General features: G+C 40.6%; 1 protein-coding gene and 1 long non-coding RNA gene across 23 annotated transcripts in view; both read left to right on the forward strand.

Annotated features, from left to right (window-relative positions):
* Window positions 1-6,219, forward strand: part of SLMAP (sarcolemma associated protein) — a 455,854-nt gene that overhangs the window by 2,567 nt on the left and 447,068 nt on the right. The gene's annotated exons all lie outside the window — the stretch shown is intronic.
* On the forward strand, window positions 286-5,584 carry LOC137480659 (uncharacterized). The gene is made up of 3 exons (XR_011003017.1): window positions 286-619; window positions 3,766-3,892; window positions 5,191-5,584. It is a non-coding gene; the product is annotated as an uncharacterized lncRNA (long non-coding RNA).

The raw sequence follows: 6,219 nt of genomic DNA on the forward strand, positions 1-6,219 counted from the left end.
CGCAGTTCGTGCCCTACGTGCGCACACGGGAGGTGTACTGCCTCCAGCCGGACGCAGCGCCGAGCCGAGCCTCGGCACGCCACACCCACGGTACTCACCTGATCCTGGAGAGGAGAGACACTGGAGGGCTGCTGCGTTTTACTGAACTGTGCAGTAACCTCCTACGTCACAGCAGTGCACACAAAGGCTGTACGACCCAGTTATACTCGGTATTACAAAAAAACCAAACCACAACGATTTAAAATCAGAAAAGCAACAGATATGTTATCAATTTAAAAATACCTTTCATGAAGTATGACTACACTTTCTTGCTTTGCTGTATAGAGATTGGGGTTTAGCAATCTAAGTGTTGTTTGACTTAAAAATACAGATTATAATCTCAATAGCAACCAACCCCTGATTTTCATAAGCTTTCAAATTCTGCTGCTTCAAAATTAAAAGAAAATTAATAAAGAATTTTATTAACTGATTTGATATATGTTTACTTTTAGATTCTTACCAAATGCCACGACAGATTTTTAGCTCAGATCACGTTAGAGATGCTCTTCTAAATCCTGATGTAGTTACAATCAGAGAGAGACAACAAGAAATTCTCAAAGGATTGTCAAAATTACGACAGGTAAGCAAAAATTTATTGGATAACTCTGCATGTGTATATATTTATACACATTACACTGAAGTAAAAATTTTCACATCATTATCTTTAATTCTGTTGCCATCATTTGATTTATATTTTGGGCCCTGTCCTCTACTTTTGTTCCATTTAACTAATTTTGTTTTTCACTTTTTGCTTCCATCTTTGGACAGTCCTTAGAGAGAATATGGATGCCTTAGTCCTTAACTATGAAACAGTGAAGTGCCTGAGCAACCTTGAAACCAAGAGAAATTACTTTCTTTGGTGTCCAGGTTTCTATGGTTAGGGTTGTTTGTAGGGAATGTATCAATTTCAAAAGAGAGTTTTAACACAACACTAGAACCTTGATAAATGAGCTTTCCCCTCTGTTGTTCCCAGGTCAGGACAGAACAGTGGGGTTGGTGGGGTGGTCTTGTGGCAGGCCTGGAAAAATGTTGTAATTTGCAAACTGGAAGTATGAACACTTAAAAAATCCTTCCGAGACAGCTGCTACTTGTTAGCATGTAAAAAGAAAATTCAGGATTTGTCAATCAGCCAGGTTTTCTGAAAATATAATGGAAATTAGCTTAATGCCACAGACACACTAGCTCCTGCGATAAAAGGCTGCGTGTGTTTGTGTACACTGTTCTCTCCCTAGTCAGGCACTGGTCATGGCATCTGGTTATCGGAGCCTGAGTGAATTGGATACTGCACTGGTTGGCAGCAAGGTGTGGCCCACAGCCACTGAAGCCACAGGCCTGGACATGCACATGAGCACTTCTCCTTTATGCTTCTAAATGGCCTCACAGGACTGCAAGACAAAAAATATTTACTTCAGGCTTGCCTTTTCATTGTGAGGAACCTGAAAATAAACATGTACCAGTATCTTCCCTTCCTTCTGAATGGGCCCAAACTAAATGTACCTTATTGCTAGCAACAGGATTTTTCTCTGCCTTCAGAGAGGAAAATTTCATAAATAATCAAAGGGAAGAAAATCTGACAGTGAAGCACAACAAAATTTACAGTAGTTGAGGCTATTGATTGATTACCTGTTGTGGTTTAGAAAGACAGAAGCACTGCCATGTACACCGTGAGAAATGAAGCCCACTCCTCTTAAATTTTTAAGAGTTTCAGTAAATTATAATAAGGGATAATTATAAAGCAAAAGCTACAGGCCTGGGTGCATGGCAAAGCCAGTGACACACCCAGTTCCTCAGCTTACAGTCTTTTATACTGTTACTGTTGCATTACTTCCTCGAATGACTGCAAATTTATTCTGAGCTCACTGACTACAGTCTTGCTTCAAATTTTCACAGCATTTGCACAATTCAGTAGTTGTAGATGTCAGCAGTCTAGGGTGGTCTTCAGATGCCACTTTTAGGCTTGGTAGTTTTCCTTTTAGGGTCTTCTGCTCTCCACTTATGCTGTCTTAGATGTACATTTTGCAATAGCCAGCATATCTTAAAATACATCTTTCACAAACCCACTTAGCTCTTGTGAAAACCTTGCTTTCCCTTTTACACTGCCTGCCAGCCATTACAAATGTTATACTTAAAAAAGCAGTTTAAAACTTTCAATAATTGTTTGCAAACAATTTCAATTTAAAAATTAAAGCAAATAAATTATAGTGAAAGCCAACTACTGCATAGCTGTTTATAACATCCCCACAGTGTTTCAGCAGTAGGTAAACTCCTTGTGCAAAAAAAGGCTCATGACTCTCCCCAGGTCAGTAGGAAAAGTTGTGACCCAACACTGAAAGGCTGCCAGTTTCTAACAGCTTCTGTGTTGGTTTCACATATCTCCAGCTGTAAAGTATTTTGGCTTCTGATCCAAAGGAATCTACTCCGCAACAGGTACTGCGAGGTGAAGACACCTTTACTGGTGCCAGGAGCATGCAGGGCTCAGCACACCCACCTGCACGTCCCACTGTTGTTCATTTCACACCAGCTTTTATACAAATCTGACACCAATCCCTGCCACTTACTTATTTTGGAGTCCCAGACCTGGGGGTTGGGGCCTTATGTAACTTGTGGATTTCTTATCTTCAGCTTACAAATACAACACACCATTCCAGTCTAACTAACACAAATAACTACATCTTCCTTTATGACACAGAGGTCTTCATGGTAGGCTTATGGGCCACCTATACCTGTTTCACTGATTATACTTTAGTTCCATTTCTGTTCTAGCAGAACCTATGACTTTGCATCTTCACTGTTTTCTGCTGGTCCTTTGGGAGTTTTCTCCTCTTTATCACTTTCAGCTGGCCAGGGCTAGGTCCTTGTTTGGGAAGCAGTTGCAGTTATCACTCCTAGCATGGGGCTAGGTCCCTCTTTGGGAAGCAGTTAGAGTTTGCAGTCACCCCTAGGTCCTACTGGTTCACCTTGTTGAGACAAGTCCATGTTCTGTATTTCACCTCACTTACCAGTGGCATTTTGTTTAAGAGTGAAGCCAGATTCAAGGTACAGCTTGATCCATGTGCTTGCTGAGGCTGTAAAAACCATGGTTATGTAAACAGGTCAAAGTTGGCAAGCTCAGAGAAGCCACATGAACTTACAGTCAATTTTGCAGTGGCTAAAAAGTAACAGGTTAGTCTTTCAGTAGATCTTGGTTCTGCAGGAGATTTAACTTAAAACATGTGGAGTTCCTTTTTAAATACCCTTCCAGCTGCAGAAGGTATTTAGGGCATGAACTGTTCCATTTCAGTATACCTTGTATGCCAAAGTATTGTTCTCCTCCTGACGTACAGATGACACCTGTTTTGCTTCAGTTATTTCACTGCAAGGTATGAATAGTGTAGGATTTTGTCTGAAATACAAAAAGCTGAGTTTTCTGTTTCAGAAGATGATCTGGTCTCGTTCTTCTACATTTATATATACATATATAGAGTGGATTGATGGCTTCAGACTACAGACATAGATACCTATATTTACAACAGATTTAGCCATTGTTTCGTTTGGGGGAATTCACATAATAGTCACATAATTTGAACCAGTCTTTAGTCTTTGAACTGCACATTGAGCCAGTGATAAACACAGCTGGGCTGGTGCAGTAAGAGCCCAGTGGGACTGGCTGACCCAGGGAAAAGAGGAGGCAGGGTGAGTCTGTCACTGCATTTGCTTTAAGACAGCAAATCTCTTCCTATGTCTCAGGTCACAGCAGGTATAGGAGCTAGCAACACTCTCTTTCCTCACTGAAATCAAAAGTCAGTGGATAAGCCGAGCAGAGTGAATTATTTGTGAAAAAGGAGGGACAAAGTTTAAGAGGACTCACCCCCAGGTCAGTACTACCAGAGCTCCCCATTGTTCCTGAGGCAGCAGCAGCTGCACTGCCAAGGGCTGCAGGTGACAATGACTGGGTGGGGACACACCCCACGGCTCCCTGGGGAGGTATTGCTGAGCACCTTTCCAGTACCTGTGCAACCCTTGTGAGAAACACTCAGCTGTCAACTTTCAGGGTTACTTGTTCCTCAGCTCTTGGTTTATTTAGGCCAGTTTATTTTATAACTTGTTTTTGTGATGTGCTTCTACATGCAAAAAATGCTCTGCAAAAATACTCATTATCAGACACAGAGACTGAAAACACTCACCCATTAATAGAAATAAGCAGATCCTGTTGATTAATTAGAAAGCAATTCATCAAGTGATTGAAAGTAGGCAGCTGCTGCCTTAGAAGGAGCCAAAGTGGAGTCTTACAGGCTGCTTTCCTTTGGTGCCACCAGGAATCTGTGTCTAAACTGCTGTAGGAGCTGCTGCCTTGCATTAGGTCTGGACTGAGCTGTGCTAGCAGCCTGTAACTCTTATCTTTGAGAAAGGCCTTGTAACTCTGAGAAAAATAACTACTTTTTTTTTTTTTTTTGAAAACAAACTTCCATGGTATCAAATTATTTCTGATAAGTCTAAAATGGATGGAGAGCAAGGGGGCCAGATGTATCAATATATATGATCCTGTTAATTACAGTAAAAACACTTATTTTCAATTTATGCACATACTTGTCATAGTTTTATCATGTATGACTTGATAGACAAGGATACATTTCCAGGAGTTATTTTGGTGACAGGTTCTCTCTGTCATCAGTACTTACAAGAACCATTGACACAGCAGGAACCTTGAACCTTGTGACAGTTAATCTGTGTCTCCTGGAATGTCAGACACTGGTCTGGTTCCAGTGGCCCTGCTGCCCTTGCTCTGAAGGGTATCCTTTGTGTTAAGACCAAAAGCCAATGCCCATCAGGATTCTGGGTTCCACTTCATGCAAGAATTCACTACAATATTGCAAATGCAGAGACAGTGCACAAAGGGATGAGAAAGTTCCATTTCATACACTGGAGTCCTTTTTCCCTCTGCATGGTCATCCCTGGAAATTGGCCTGGCTTCCACTCCAGTCACACTTTGAAGGCTGCTGTAGAAGTTCCCTCTTCCCCAAGTCTATGAGGCTTTACTGTTTTTTCTGAAGTTGTGTACTTAAAAACCATTGGGCCTCAACAGGTAAATTGTTTTTAACTATGAAACAATGATGCTTCTTTGGTTCAGGCTGTGTGAGGAAGACAGAATGTTCACATTTGTATTTATTTCAGGGCCTCCTGCAGAAGCAGAAGGAGTTGGAGAACACTCTGATTCCCATTGTAGCTCAAGAGAACTTCATGCCACCGTTTTGAGAGATGCATAAAAATGTTCTGAATCCTTAATATGGAAATGCACTGCACTTTGCTACTGAAATTAATTACAAACCACCTCTAGGTTTTTTATGAAAATTAATTTATGATAATTTTGATAGACTACAGGGTGATGTTACATTTTATATTGATGATACTTTACACTCGTGATGATCTGTCTGTTTAGAATGGTTTTCAAGCTACTTGAAGACAAGTGTCAATTTAATATAAACCACCAAAACCACGGAAGTAAACTGTTACATGGGTTTTTATAGAACTCATTGTGTGAATTTTGATAAATAAAAAGATTAAGATGAATTCTGAATTGCTTTAGTTATCTTTGTTGGTATTTTTAACTATACAAAACTGTTTGTATTTCAATATTCAGCCACCTTTTAGCCCTATACAGTGAATATCAACTTAAGTACTCTCAGATTCTAAGACCACAGTTCATCACACAGTCTGGTACAATTCTTTGATAAAAGGGAGTTCTTTTTTCCAGAAAAATTACTTGCCATGCTTGGGGGGGAGGGTAAGAAGTTTTGCACTAGTCTGGTACTGGTTCTTAACTTGAATAAATCAATCCACTGTTATAGAGGGAAAGAATCAACTTTAGGCAAAAGTCCATGGGTTTTTTCTTGTTTTTTTAAAAATTGCCCTTTTAAACCAATAATTTTCTGCCAACTCATTTTGTGGATTTAGAGACAGGTAGTTTCAAACACTCACCTGGTATCAAAGGGCACATCCCAGAGAAAAGCATTAAAATCTCATTACAAACAGAAGTCCCCCAAACACAGGACTTTGGAGAGCCTGAAGATGAGCACTAAAAGCCAGGAGTCTCAGCAATGGGAGCAATGCAGCAACTCCACAGCTGCTCCCTGGGGCTGCTACCTTTGGAAGCCTGAGACAGAACAAAACAAGAGAATCGCTGACAGGGAAAAGGTTGGTAAC

The sequence above is a fragment of the Anomalospiza imberbis genome, chromosome 11 (assembly GCF_031753505.1).
Source record: "Anomalospiza imberbis isolate Cuckoo-Finch-1a 21T00152 chromosome 11, ASM3175350v1, whole genome shotgun sequence".
Classification (NCBI taxonomy): domain Eukaryota; kingdom Metazoa; phylum Chordata; class Aves; order Passeriformes; family Viduidae; genus Anomalospiza; species Anomalospiza imberbis.